We start from the raw sequence: 15,924 nt of genomic DNA, 5'->3' as shown, positions 1-15,924 counted from the left end.
ACTAACACAGCACAACCTCTGTAAAGGTAGATAATGAAACTAAAACAGCACATCACAAACTCTGTTCAAGGTAGAAGAGCAAACTAACACAGCACAACCTCTGTAAAGGTAGATAATGAAACTAAAACAGCACAACACAAACTATTTTAAAGGCAAATGTGTAAACTAGCACAGCACAACCTCTGTAAAGGTAGATAATGAAACTAAAACAGCACAACTCAAGCTCTGTTCAAGGCAGATGAGTAAACTAACACATCACAAACTCTGTTCAAGTTAGATGAGTAAACTAACCCAGCACAAACTCTGTTCAAGTTAGATGAGTAAACTAACACATCACAAACTCTGTTCAAGGCAGAGGACTAAACTAGCACAGCACAACCTCTGTAAAGGTAGATAATGAAACTAAAACAGCACAACACAAACTCCGTTCAAGGTAGAAGAGAAAACTAACACAGCACAAACTTTGTTCAAGGTAGAAGAGCAAACTAACACAGCACAAACTCTGGTCAAGGTAGATGAGTAAACTAGCACAGCACAAACTCTGTAAAGGTAGATAATGAAACTAAAACAGCACAACACAAACTCTGTTCAAGGTAGATGAGTAAACTAGCACAGCACAAACTCTGTAAAGGTAGATGATGAAACTAAAACAGCACAACACAAACTCTGTTCAAGGCAGATGAGTAAACTGATAGACCACAACACAAACTCTATTCAAGGGATAGGATTAAACTATACAGCAAATCATGAGGTAAAGTATTGTTCAAACCATTGTTATAAAGCAGATTTGAGGTAAAGTCTGTTCGTGGCAGATGAGAAAACGAATTCAGCAAAACATAAGAGAATCTCACCCCAGGATATACACATATACTGAAATCTTTCTAATTGAGCTGAATGTAGCCAACTACTACAGTGTCACATACCTTACAGAACTTTGCTGGTGGTACAGGTCAATGATAGATGATCTACCACTGATGTTTCTGTAATAAAGGTACTAAATGACAGTATGGTAAATAATTGGATAGTACTTGTGTCACCAGAGGAAGGTCTGACATCCGTACACATATATCCTGTTAGGATGAAGCTATAGGAGTGAGTTTGGGTTATTCCCTAAATAAGGATGGTACTTACTTTAAACAAATTCACTTAAGGTCTATGTAATGTGAAATCTGCGGATCAGTGATACAACAAAAAGCTGAAAACGCAGAGGAAATCCTTGTCGACATTAAACACTGGCATTCTTCATTGTGTATAAGGTCGTGATCTGGGAAAGTTAAACAATTAATATCCACCGCACCATCTCCAAATGTTAAGTTGTACACAATATGGACCAGTAAGATAGACCTGAGCTAAGACCCAGTGATATATCTCGGCAGAGCGCTAGGTTAAAAGTGATCTGAATTAGATAGCCGAGTTGTAGTGTAAGAGTTTTAATCAAAGCCCCCCTTTCAAGTTCGGGTAAAATATTCCGGTTTTGTGTCTGAATGACACAGGGTACACAGCATGAAGTGGACAATGGACATGATTTTTGGCACGTATGCATACACGATAAATGTCAAATAACTATCACTGAAGCCTCAATACAGATATGAAATCAGTTAAATATTCCTTCTCTGTGTAATGATCTATCTCTACCCAGGACTGTTTAAATGTCACATTAGGGTATATAAATAGAATGAGAGTTCCTCGGCTCCAACACTTCATAACTTATCCAGTTTCCTCCCGAGAATAAAGAGGTGTTTTGACTTCATGGTGATAACAAACAGTAAATAAATTATTTGTGTTTTGCATTTATTGAAAAAACTTTGTTTTGGAGTAATTAAGGGTAGTCAGTGCTGAAGACTTTATCAGTCCGGGTGTCTTGAGGTTTATCAGTCGCTTAGTCTGCTATATATACATGTAATACTAGTGCAGTGCTAGAGTTTAATGGTGACATGACTGCATAGTCAGTATACAAGGTAATGTTGAAACTTGGCCTGCTACAACACTGTTTTCCTGACCTCCCCAAATCTAGAGGTAGAATCTCACAGTCTCACCATTAGGTATACAATTATATAATTTACATTTTATAGATTGATTTAAAACTTGAGCAGCTGGAAATGATCAAATATCCTTGAAATGACCTTGCAAAATGTCTAGGTAGGAAAGGCCTTTAAGACCAATTAATTGTATTTGAGTGGTTCATCCACACATTGTCGTTTATAAATGAATTCACATTTTTATACAGAACATTTAAACACGCCCCTTGCTCCCTTTATCCCAGCGATCTCAGCATATAAAGGCAAAGTACTGAAGAGACGGATGACTCTGGAGTCTACTCCATATAACAAAGTGTTCTGGGCATAATTAAGGTTGGCTGATTCCCCCACAGCCTACTACATGTAAATACTGTAGAGACGGATGCCTCCAGGAAGTACGAAGAGTACTTCCACATCACCTGCATCTCCAAACTGTGATCTACAGTAGAGTAGGGAGAAGCATCACTGGTCCCCAAAGACAATTAAACAATGAATTACCTGATTAAAGCAAAACAAAATCTCACATGTGTAAGTGTGGCTCCACACAAACTTTATCAAAGGTTTGCCTAACAGGGAAGGTCTTCTCTCTCTATACTGTCATAGTAGAACTGGGCCTCATACCTTACAGGGAAGGTCTCCTCTCTCTATACTGTCACACTAGGACTCGGCCTCATACCTTACAGGGAAGGTCTCCTCTCTCTATACTGTCATAGTAGCACTGGGCCTCATACCTAACAGGGAAGGTCTCCTCTCTCTATACTGTCACACTAGGACTGGGCCTCATACCTTACAGGGAAGGTCTCCTCTCTCTATACTGTCACACTAGGACTCGGCCTCATACCTAACAGGGAAGGTCTCCTCTCTCTATACTGTCTCACTAGGACTCAGCCTCTGGGCCTCATACCTAACAGGGAAGGTCTCTTCTCTCTATACTGTCATACAATGACTGCCCCGGCCTCACACCTTATAGGGTAGGTCTCCTCTCTCTAGACTGACACACTAGGACTGGGCCTCATACCTTACAGGGAAGGTCTGCTCTCTCTATACTGTCACACTAGGACTCGGCCTCATACCTTACAGGGAAGGTCTCCTCCCTCTATACTGTCATAGTAGCACTGGGCCTCATACCTAACAGGGAAGGTCTCCTCTCTCTATACTGTCTCACTAGGACTCAGCCTCTGGGCCTCATACCTAACAGGGAAGGTCTCTTCTCTCTATACTGTCATACAATGACTGCCCCGGCCTCACACCTTACAGGGTAGGTCTCCTCTCTCTAGACTGACACACTAGGACTGGGCCTCATACCTTACAGAGGCTGTCTTTTCTCTCTATACTGTCACACAATAGTACATGGCCTTATACCTTACAAGGTAGGTCTTTTCTCTCCATACTGTCATACGAGGAATGGGCCTCATACCTTATAGGGAAGGTCTCCTCTCTCTTTACTGTCACACTATGACTGGGCCTCACACCTTACAGTGACAGTCTTTTCTCTCTATACTGTAACACTAGTATTGGGCCTCACACCTTACAGGGATGGACTTTTATCTCTATACTGTCACACTAGAACTGGGCCTCACACCTTACAGGGACAGTCTTTTCTCTCTATACTGCCACACTAGGACTGGGCCTCACACCTTAGAGTGTACATTTTGTCTCCTTAGTTAATCTCCCCGATGTTAGTAGAACTGGGCCTCATACCTTACAGGGAAGGTCTGCTCTCTCTATACTGTCACACTAGGACTGGACCTCACACCTTAGAGTGTACATTTTGTCTCCTTAGTTAATCTCCCCGATGTTAGTAGAACTGGGCCTCATACCTTACAGGGAAGGTCTCCTCCCTCTATACTGTCATAGTAGCACTGGGCCTCATACCTAACAGGGAAGGTCTCCTCTCTCTATACTGTCATACTCGGACTTGGCCTTGTAGCTTACAGGGAAGGTCTTCTCTCTATTTACTGTCACACTCGGACTGGGCCTCATACCTTACAGTGACGGTCTTTTCTCCCTATACTGTAACACTAGTATTGGGCCTCACACCTTACAGGGATGGACTTTTATCTCTATACTGTCACACTAGAACTGGGCCTCACACCTTACAGGGACAGTCTTTTCTCTCTATACTGCCACACTAGGACTGGGCCTCACACCTTAGAGTGTACATTTTGTCTCCTTAGTTAATCTCCCCGATGTTAGTAGAACTGGGCCTCATACCTTACAGGGAAGGTCTGCTCTCTCTATACTGTCACACTAGGACTGGGCCTCATACCTTATAGGGAAGGTCTCCTCTCTCTTTACTGTCACACTAGGACTGGGCCTCATACCTTACAGGGAAGGTCTGCTCTCTCTATACTGTCACACTAGGACTGGGCCTCACACCTTAGAGTGTACATTTTGTCTCCTTAGTTAATCTCCCCGATGTTACTAAGGCTAAGTTGGCTTCTTATTAGATTGGTTGAGTCATTCTTCCAATTACCACCTATAAATTGGAAATTAGACCTCGTTTAAGTAAAGCATAATGTTCATGTGGTTTTCTAAAGGTATGAAAATCATTAAATCTCCATACTTTACTTCTAAACATTGTACTTAAGAATCTCCATTTTAAAGGAAAGAAAAGCAAAGAATTAAGTATGAAATGACTTTAAGAATCCTCCATAAACACATATTATCATAACAATAGATCTGTAACCTTACATTTTCTCCTTTACAAGACAGGTCAACCCTGAAATAGCCAGCGCCAGGCTGCTACTTGACCAGACATGTACAATTCTAGACATGGGAGAACATAGGTCCTACTGTATAGCAGGTAAAGGGGACATTGGTAGTAAACTATGGCCATGTGTTTTTTTTAAATAGTATATTGTTTAAGCAAGATAACACAAAGGATGTTTAGGATAGATAATAAAAAGGACTGTGGTAGGGAGCCTGAAAAATCGGCACAATATCCTAACTGACATATCCTTGAAATGAAAGTCGTTCTAAGCTCCAAATCACCAGGACAATTTCTATATTTGAACATCAACCTCTTATTGCTAAAAGGGGATTTTTTTAATTTTTTTTAGAAACAGGAAGTCAGTTTTATCTAAACAAGGAGGATGGATGATAAGTAGTGAAGGGAGCCTGAAAAATTGGCACAATATCGCAACTGACATATCCTTGAAATGAAAGTTGTTCTAAGCTCCAAATCACCAGGACAATTTCTTTATTGGAACACCAACCTCTTATTGCTAAAAAGGGATTAAAAAAAAAAAAAAATGAGTTTTATCTTAACAAGGAGGATGGATGATAAGTAGTGGAGTGACCCTGTGCCCTTAGCTGAGACATCCTACTTTTTGACAGATAACAGTGCACCTCTCTTGTAGTTCTACAGCACTGTAATAGCCAGGGACCAAGGCTGTCATCTTCCTTATTTTCTCCTTCACAAAGTATCGTTCATAAATCCAGGAAAACTTTCGGCCGCCTTACACCTCGTTAAGCACCTGGTCGACTGCTGTGACGAATTCTGCAGACTTGCCACAGGTACCTCTTACCGTTACTAAGCAGTTGGCAATGAATGCTAACTTGAAACAGCAAATTTTATTCTTTTTAATTTCAAATTATCTTGTTGTATTCATATTTCATTAAATGGAACAGATATTTTGTATGCACAGGGACATTATGTCAATATTTATGCCAATATAATGCATAGATAATTTATGTAAAATATCGGTAGTACCACTACACTTATCTGTGTACTCACTACGAGTACTTACCAAATCAACATTTCGGTCATTAAGACTTCAAGCGATTTTCTTCCTGTACGATGTTTAGCTTAATACTCCGGGTCCATCAGATAGCAAAATGAACAGCAATGAATCAACTACTCAAATAACAAAGATTTTTTTTCTTATGCTGTTTCATCAATATATTTTAATTTATTGATGACGTACGTACTGTCAAAAATACAAAAACGCAGTAGTTATCAATAAATGTGTTCAATATGATGACTTAACCCTTTCATCCCTATGTTACTTTAGTAGACTCAACCATGCATTGATATGGATGAGTCCATTATGGTATACAGTGGTGAAAGGGTTAAGACTGAATTTTATTATAGATTTAACCCAGTATTTTTCACTGTCATAATGTTTGATCTGCTGTGGCTTGTAATACATTTTCCATGAAGTGTGTTATTCAACACCTATGTCAGTACCAGTACATCACGTAGGATTCACTTGCTAAGACCTTGTATGTTAATGTAAATACTCAATCTCTCTTGTCATTTAGACAATGACATACATGCCAACCTTGCACATTTATTCATGGACGAGAAACTAAAAATCTAAAAAATCTTTAAATGATGTACAAAGACTCCTTATTTGGCAGCATACTAGTATAAAAAAATCATAGCTACAGTTATTGCATGCACTGAATAATTACAATTTGACTTACATAATTTTGCTCAACAGTCAGAAAAATTGAAAAAATCTGGAATCTTTCTCCAAATTAGGAAGATTAATGGCAAATAAAAAGTCATAAATAAACATCATGCTAAGATTTGTAACATAGTGTGCTTTCAAAGATAGGTATAGACCTCGGACACAATACACATCATGCTAGGTTTTGTAACATAGTGTGCTTTCAAAGATAGGTATAGACCTCAGACACAATACACATTATGCTAAGTTTTGTAACATAGTGTGCTTTCAAAGATAGGAACAGACCTCAGACACAATACAGGTTTTATATCATATTTTGTAATTTCACAGAAAGGAATAGACCTCGGACACAATACACATCATGCTAGGTTTTATATCATATTTTGTAATTTCACAGATAGGTATAGACCTCGGACACAAAACATATCATGCTAGGTTTACAATTACATATTGTGATTTCACAGAAAGCCTCAGACTTTTCAGACCCACGACAGGAATGTAACCATCACGGAACCCGTTCACCATAACAGAACACACTGGGAGTGTGTCTCTTTTGTGGTAAAGCTTAATACAACCACAAAATGCTTTATATTGATTTTCAGTTCAAGGTGCCTTAATCTAGTTGTAATACAATTAAATGTTTTAACCTTACTGTTAATGTCCTATCTGAACTATTGATAACACCACACCTGCCATTAATATCCCACCGGTACCAGTAATAGCCCACCAGTACCAGTAATATCGAACTAATACAATCATTATCCCATTACCGGTACTTCAATTAATATCCCACCACTACCATTTATTTCCCACCACTACCATTTATATCCCACTACTACAATTAATATCCCACCACTACCATTTATATCCCACTACTACAATTAATATCCCACCACTACCATTTATATCCCACTACTACAATTAATATCCCACCATTACCATTTTTATCCCACTACTACAATCAATATCCCACTACGACCATTTATATCCCACTACTACAATCAATATCCCACCACTACCATTTATATCCCACTACTACAATTAATATCCCACCACTACCAATAATATCCCACCACTACCATTTATATCCCACTACTACAATTAATATCCCACCACTACCAATAATATCCCACCACTACAATTAATATCTCACCACTACCATTTATATACCACCACTATCTTTAATATCCCACCACTACCATTAATATCCCACCACTACCATTTATATCCCACCACTATCATTTATATCCCACTACTACAATTAATATCCCACCACTACCATTTATAGCCCACTACTACAATTAATATCCCACCACTACCATTTATATCTCACTGTACAAATAATATTGTATTTATCACATGTTGGCATGTTTTCACAATATTTTCCCTTTCATGGTTTAAATCCCTTTCATGACTGCGACTCGGAGTTCTATGTATCACACTTTTATGCGATGTTTCTGATCAGGCCCATTTAAAGACATAAAACAGGGTACTTATGTCGTGGGTATTCCATTTATGATTATTTAGATTAGAAGATCATCTTACCTGCAGTAGTTCCAGACAACATTCACTACCTATTGTAGGGGTTTGTGTAGTCTCCTTAGTAGTGTGTTACCCGCTGGTGTAAAATACACTGACGAAGACAATTGTGTTACCACTGAAATAAGACAAGATTATGAATATTACAAATAGTGTAAATAATCCTCTTTTTAAATAAAACAAGTAGACGCTTACATAGACCAAAATACATATCCAATGTCCATCAGGATATCCTTCTCTGCTTACATCTTTTTGATAACTTTGTCCTCTCACCTGAATTTGACACCATGTCTTTGTGCTGGCAGTGAGAGGATTTTGATATTTGAAACCCTTACTTTTGTGCTTGGGGTGAAAGTATTATGCACAGACAATGCCTGATATATATTGCAGAAGTGATACACATCCCTTATGTATAATATTATCGGTTCTTATTAAGATTGATACTAGCAAAATTTGGTCTTTTCCTGCATTGCCAAATAGTGAAACCAGAGTAATTTACTTTCCCTGTGTGACTACCAATGTGACACTAGTGTAATGTCCTTTCCCCGTGTGATCCCCACTATGACACCAGTGTAATGCCCTTTCCCTGTGTGACTACCACTGTGACACTAGTGTAATGCCCTTTCCCTGTGTGACTACCACTGTGACACCAGTGTAATGCCCTTTCTCTGTGTGACCTCCACATGCACTGTAACACCAGTGTAATGCCCTTTCCCTGTGTGACCACCACTGTGACACTAGTGTAATGCCCTTTCTCTGTTTGACCTCCACATGCACTGTAACACCAGTGTAACGCCCCTTTCCCTGTGTGACTACCACTGTGACACTAGTGTAATGCCCTTTCTCTGTGTAACTACCACTGTGACACTAGTGTAATGCCCTTTCCCTGTGTGACCTCGTCATGCACTGTAACACCAGTGTAACGCCCTTTCCCTGTGTGACTACCACTGTGACACTAGTGTAATGCCCTTTCTCTGTGTAACTTCCACTGTGACACCAGTGTAATGCCCTTTCCCTGTGTGACCTCCACATGCACTGTAACACCAGTGTAACGCCCTTTCCCTGTGCGACTACCACTGTGACACTTGTGTAATGCCCTTTCCCTGTGTGACTACCACTGTGACACCAGTGTAATGCCCTTTCCCTGTGTGATCCCCACTATGACACCAGGGTAATGTCCTTTCCCTGTGTGACTACAATTGTGACACAGGTGTAATTCCCTTTCCCTGTGTGACTACCACTGTAACACCAGTGTAATGTCCTTTCCCCGTGTGATCACCACTATGACACCAGTGTTGTGTCATTTCCCTGTGTGACTACAATTGTGACACAGGTGTAATTCCCTTTCCCTGTGTGACTACCATTGTAACACCAGTGTAATGTCCTTTCCCCGTGTGATCCCCACTATGACACCAGTGTAATGTCCTTTCCCTGTGTGACTACCACTATGACAAAAGTGTTATTCCCTTTCCCTGTGCGACTACCACTGTAACACCAGTGTAATACCCTTTCCCTGTGTGACTACCACTGTGACACTAGTGTAATGCCCTTTCTCTGTGTAACTACCACTATGACACCAGTGTAATGCCCTTTCTCTGTGTAACTACCACTATGACACAAGTGTAATTCCCTTTCCCTGTGTGACTACCACTGTGACAACAGTATAATGCCCTTTCTCTGTGTGACCACCACTGTGACACCAGTGTAATGTCCTTTCCCTGTGTGGCCAACACTGTAACACCAGTGTAATGCCCTTTCTCTGTGTGACCACCACTGTGACACTAGTGTAATGCCCTTTCCCTGTGTGACCTCCACATGCACTGTAACACCAGTGTAATGCCCTTTCCCTGTGTGACTACCACTGTGACACCAGTATAATTCCCTTTCCCTTTGTGACTACCACTTTGACACCAGTGTAATTCCCTTTCCCTGTGTGGCCACCACTGTGACACCAGTGTAATGTCCTTGCTCTGTGTGACCACCACTGTGACACCAGTGTAATGTCCTTTCCCTGTGTGACTACCATTGTGATAATATCAATTTTATCTCCACTGTATATTGACTTTAACTTTTATATTTGGATTTGATAAGACACATTTTATTCCAGTAGTCTCCCCTTTGAATTTGAAAGTGTCCCCAATCAAATCTTACACTGCAATATGAGGTAGATTCACTAGATTGTCATGCATGATGACCTATAAATGAAGAACCTGGGTTAATATATCTGGTTAATAAACCTATTGCTATGAAAGTAATCTATAATATTACACACAGACCTCTTTGAAGATTCTGGGTTTTAATTAAGACTGTAAACCAGTGATATAAGACTGGTTGTATATTACGTACAGGTAAACCATTTGTAAGGTTATACGCTACCATAGCTTAGATTGAATATAAGTATAGTTAATGGTTGTCCTGGTAATCATGTCTATACACAAATTTTTAGAAACAACTTCATTGTGTATGTAACTATATATACAGACACATCAAAAATGGACAAAATTACTACACCGAGCTTTACACGAAATCCAGCTATACATGTGTAGACTATACCTACCTCTCCTGTATGATGGCTGACATTGAAAGCACATGTGATTGAGGGTAGACAGTTACAGTTCTTGGTATGGTTTGTCAACTTAAAAATTGACTCTAATGTTATCGTTGAGAATTACAGTATAAAATGGTAATCAGCCATGCATGTCACTTCTATAGTAAAGTCATTCAGGTAGGTGTTCACTGCAAGTCCCATACACAATTCAGCTATGTAGAGAATGGGCACATGAAGAATTGTATGACTTTGATAAATATATACAACAGCCTACACACTGAGCCGAGCCTACATACCTGTTCCCTCCCTACATAATGTCACACCAACAATTTCGCTGTATCATAATACCAATATGATTCCTGGCCTACAGTTACAAGCAAATAACTACACACTACAGTACTCTTCAGCATATCTAAGTTGCCAATTAGACCTACCTGTACAGGTGAGGTATAGGGAAGTCCAGTATCTACACCGGGCATCCCTATTTCCTATCAAAGTATATAAATCTCATCAAGTGTCCATGCAGTGTCTGCTAATTACAGGTGTATCAGGTGCAGTTTTGAATCTTGGTGTTGCACAAGTGAAATAGTTTACCTGTATGGCTGGGAACCAGACACAGGTGCAGACACTTTCATATAATATGTAGGTACGGCCACACACTTACAGAACACACATGTAATGGTTGAGCACTTTATTTTACTGTAATATAAGTATGCAGATACACATATGTTTTCAAGTCGACTCCCACTGAACCCTTTCTCTATATGATGCCTTGAGATATGTTCTTGCACTAAATTGAATTGAACACTTTTTAATGTGTCTTTTAATCATCCTCAAGCATTTGTTTGGTTCTGTACAAGGTTTCTTATTCTACCTCTGCCACTGAACAAGTTCTGCCCATGATTTATTGATTTCTCTCTACAACTGATCATGTTCTGCACATGGCACCATTGAACAGGTTCTGTACATGGTTCAAACTCTACCATTGATTATGTTCTGTACATGGTTCTAACTCTACCATTGATTATGTTCTGTACATGGTTCTACCTCTACCATTGAACATGTTCTGTACATGGTTCTAACTCTACCATTGAACATGTTCTGTACATGGTTCTAACTCTACCATTTAATATGTTCTGCACATGGTTCTAACTCTACCATTTAACATGTTCTGTACATGGTTCTAACTCTACCATTGAAAATGTTCTGTAAATGGTTCTACCTCTACCATTGAATATGTTCTGTGCATGGTTCTAACTTTACCATTGAATATGTTCTGCACATGCAGTTCTAACTCTACCATTGAATATGTTCTGCACATGGTTCTAACTCTATCATTGAACATGTTCTGTGCATGGTTCTACCTCTACCATTTAACATGTTCTGTGCATGGTTCTAACTCTACCATTGAATATGTTCTGCACATGCGGTTCTAACTCTACCATTGAATATGTTCTGCACATGGTTCTAACTCTATCATTGAACATGTTCTGTACATGGTTCTACCTCTAACATTGAACATGTTCTTTACTTGATTTCTTGTCCCCCAGACACAAAATCCTGGATTATATTAGCCCTTGACATTTACAATTGAACATGTTCTACACACAATTTACTGAAATTGCACTTGCACTGAACACAGGCTTCTATTTTTATATTATGGTTTCCCTGTTTGTGGATGAGGCAGTGGGCCGTGTATTAGAGGCAGGAGGTACAGGTTTAATATCACGGACAGTGAACAGGAATCTCTACTCGTAGACAGACAGTGATATATCCATTGTCAGCATGTTACAAAATCAGCAGTATATTTTTTTTCTGATAAACAAAGGCCAGTAAGTTAGAATGTGGTGATGTACGACGGTGATGTCTCCGATAACATTCTTGTCCTGCTTAGTAAATCTATCCTGTAAACCAGGCGCTTATAACTCAATCTTATCGTCACACAATAAATGGTTAAGCTCCCTTTTTCTACCATTACACATGCTATAGTGATACGGGTATATTACCATTCTCACCGATACTGGGTTTAACATCCGATACATAAAGCTGTCATTATAACTACTAATACACTCACGTATCATTTGGATAACTAGTATAAAGACTCAGTGTAATAGGCTAAAAGTATAATCACTCATACAACAGCCTGTGGGTGTTATATCTAATACTGTCAGTGTATTTACATCTAATACACTATATAGGATAGGGGGTGGGGGCAGCCCAGATCCACTTAACCAAAGCCATGGTCAAATGAAGAACTTTGTTGACCCCACCCCCCACCCCCCACCCCCACATTTTAATTTTCTTACTTTTTTCAACAAACAATTTTTATTTCAATGAGTTGTTCCCTGTCAGGCACACATTATTTTGTTAATATGTATTTAAAGAATGACAAATTCACATTTAAAAACAATATCTGGTAAAATATTTCAATAAAAAAGTTTAAATGCTTCTTCAAAATGATACCCCTCCCTAAATGTTCCTACCAATTACACCCAAGTTATCTATTTTTCATACAAACAAATTAAAAGTAAACCAAAACAAAATTGGTGAAAAAATTATTAAGGCTTAATTATGTACAATGGTAAAAAGTGTACAATTAAGGCAAAACGAACCACCTCTGCCCCTACCTACACATTGCATATCACACATACACACAGGCAAAATTGTATTGATTAATGTATATGCTAATTGTATAATTGTATATCTGTGTACTGTAAAGCACTTTAGAGTGGCTTATGTTAGGAAGATAGGGCACTATATCAAATGCTGATTATTATTAATTTATTATTCTACCTAAACTGGTCAACCCTAACATTTAATTGAAGTCATCTTAATGATTTGGTAAATAAACAGTCATTTGTTAATTGACAATACACGGTTGGTTCACTAAGCCATGAGAATCTGGGGGGGGGGGTTGTGTTATGGTTTCGTTGATTCTAATATAAACTGTATTTGGTATTACCAAGGGTTTCATAAAACACAGTAATCACATATAGACCTGATCACATTATATTAGATAGTCCCGAGCGCAACAATCAGCGGAACTGATGATGAGGAATAATAACACTGCAGATGTTATACCCAGTTGAACACATCAATTTGACTATTGACATGTCAAATTAAGTTAATTGGTTAATCTAACATACCAGTGTTATATACAACTCTGTTGAAATATCGTCACTGACCTTGTCTATGAATCCTTAACACATTATGAGCAGTAACTCAAGCCTTCCACACCAATTTATAGTTGTCAGATGTAACTAATTAAGTGCGGTGATTATATACAATAATGTCACCCATCTTGTTTGTGTATCACTTAGAAGGATCATGTCCTTTGTATTCCGTGACATGCCATCAACTTATATTTCAAATTACTGGAACCATGCAAAATTCAGTGGTGAGAAAAGGAATCGTTTAACATAAATGAGAGATTTTAAAACTTTAAAGGACAAAGAAATTATTTTGTTCTTTTAAAAAAATGAATGGTACAAATATACAATATTGCCATAAGAGAAAAAAAATCAAAATACATACATATTGAACATGCCATGTACATGCAGCACTGTATGTAACAAATGAACTGCAGTTTCATTGAGGTAAGGGAGCTGGTAGGTAAAGTTCAAAGTTAAAATATAAAATATCACTAATGACAGGTTTTTTTCTGGATCCCTAAACCCTAGACAGATGCTCTAACCAACTGAACTATCTGATCAAAGGTAGTTAACTAGCCCCTCCTGTACATAGCCACTTACTTTATCTAAGATTTAGATATCCCCCTGCCAAGCTGACACATCAAAGGTAGATAACTAGCCCCTCCTGTACACAGCCCTTTACTTTATCTAAGATTTAGATATCCCCCTGCCAAGCTGACACATCAAAGGTAGTTGACTAGCCCCTCCTGTACACAGCCCTTCACTTTATCTAAGATTTAGATATCCCCCTGCCAAGCTGACACATCAAAGGTAGATAACTAGCCCCTCCTGTACACAGCCCCTTACTTTATATAAGATTTAGATACCCCCTTGCCAAGCTGACACATCAAAGGGAGTTAACTAGCCCACCCTGTACACAGCCCCTTACTTTATATAAGATTTAGATACCCCCTTGCCAAGCTGACACATCAAAGGGAGTTATTTAACCCACCTGTACACAGCCCTTTACTTTATCTAAGATTTAGATATCCCCCTGCCAAGCTGACACATCAAAGGTAGTTAACTAGCCCTTCCTGTACATAGCCACTTACTTTATCTAAGATTTAGATATCCCCCTGCCAAGCTGACACATCAAAGGTAGTTATTTAGCCCCCCTGTACACAGCCCTTTACTTTATCTAAGATTTAGATATCCCCTTGCCAAGGTGACACATCAAAGGTAGTTATTTAGCCCACCTGTACACAGCCCCTTACTTTATCTAAGATTTAGATATCCCCTTGGCAAGGTGACACATCAAAGGTAGTTATTTAGCCCACCTGTAGACAGCCCCTTACTTTCTATAAGATTTAGACATCCCCTTGCCAAGCTGACACATCAAAGGTAGTTATTTAGCCCACCTGTAGACAGCCCCTTACTTTCTATAAGATTTAGACATCCCCTTGCCAAGCTGACACATCAAAGGTAGTTAACTAGCCCCTCCTGTACACAGCCCCTTACTTTATATAAGATTAAGATATCCCCTTACCAAGCTGACACATCAAAGGTAGTTAACTAGCCCCTCCTGTACACAGCCCCTTACTTTATCTAAGATTTAGACATCCCCTTGCCAAGCTGACACATCAAAAGTAGTTAACTAGCCCTCCTGTACACAGCCCTTTACTTTATCTAAGATTTAGATATCTCCTTGTCAAGCTGACACATCAAAGGTAGTTAACTAGCCCTCCTGTACACAGCCCCTTACTTTAAAAAGATTTAGATATCCCCTTGTCAAGCTGACACATCAAAGGTAGTTATTTAGCCCACCTGTAGACAGCCCCTTACTTTCTATAAGATTTAGACATCCCCTTGCCAAGCTGACACATCAAAGGTAGTAACTAGCCCTCCTGTACACAGCCCCTTTACTTTATATAAGATTTAGATATCTCCTTGTCAAGCTGCCACATCAAATATAAGATTTAGATATCCCCTTGTCAAGTTGACACATCAAAGGTAGTTAACTAGCCCTCCTGTTCACACCCCCTTTACTTTATATAAGATTTAGATATCCCCTTGTCAAGCTGACGCATCAAAAGTAGTTAACTATCCCCTCCTGTACACAGCCCCTTACTTTATATAAGATTTAGATATCCCCTTGTCAAGTTGACACATCAAAAGTAGTTAACTAGCCCTCCTGTACACAGCCCCTTACTTTATATAAGATTTAGATATCCCCTTGTCAAGCTGACACATCAAAGGTAGTTAACTAGCCC

The 15,924-nt window shown here is 39.1% G+C and overlaps 2 protein-coding genes across 8 annotated transcripts in view; one reads left to right on the top strand and one right to left on the bottom strand.

Moving 5' to 3' along the window:
* The window catches only part of LOC110451344 (prostaglandin G/H synthase 2-like), a 46,230-nt gene that overhangs the window by 27,075 nt on the left and 3,231 nt on the right, over positions 1-15,924 (bottom strand). Inside the window, exons 1-2 of one of the 7 annotated variants that reach the window (XM_021499310.1) lie at positions 11,118-11,189; positions 7,982-8,093 (exon numbers count right to left, since the gene is read on the bottom strand). The gene's annotated coding sequence lies outside the window, so the exon portion shown is untranslated. The other 6 variants (XM_021499307.1, XM_021499309.1, XM_021499308.1 and 3 more) reach the window with 6 other exon arrangements.
* The window catches only part of LOC110451342 (cytosolic phospholipase A2-like), an 86,719-nt gene continuing 76,197 nt past the window's right edge, over positions 5,403-15,924 (top strand). Inside the window, exon 1 of the mRNA XM_021499302.1 lies at positions 5,403-5,537. The gene's annotated coding sequence lies outside the window, so the exon portion shown is untranslated. The remainder of the gene's footprint in view (positions 5,538-15,924) is intronic.

Source organism: Mizuhopecten yessoensis, unplaced genomic scaffold (assembly GCF_002113885.1).
Source record: "Mizuhopecten yessoensis strain PY_sf001 unplaced genomic scaffold, ASM211388v2 scaffold5965, whole genome shotgun sequence".
Taxonomy (NCBI): domain Eukaryota; kingdom Metazoa; phylum Mollusca; class Bivalvia; order Pectinida; family Pectinidae; genus Mizuhopecten; species Mizuhopecten yessoensis.
The sequence above is the reverse complement of the archived record's forward strand: the minus strand, read 5'-3'. Positions and strand labels throughout refer to the sequence as shown.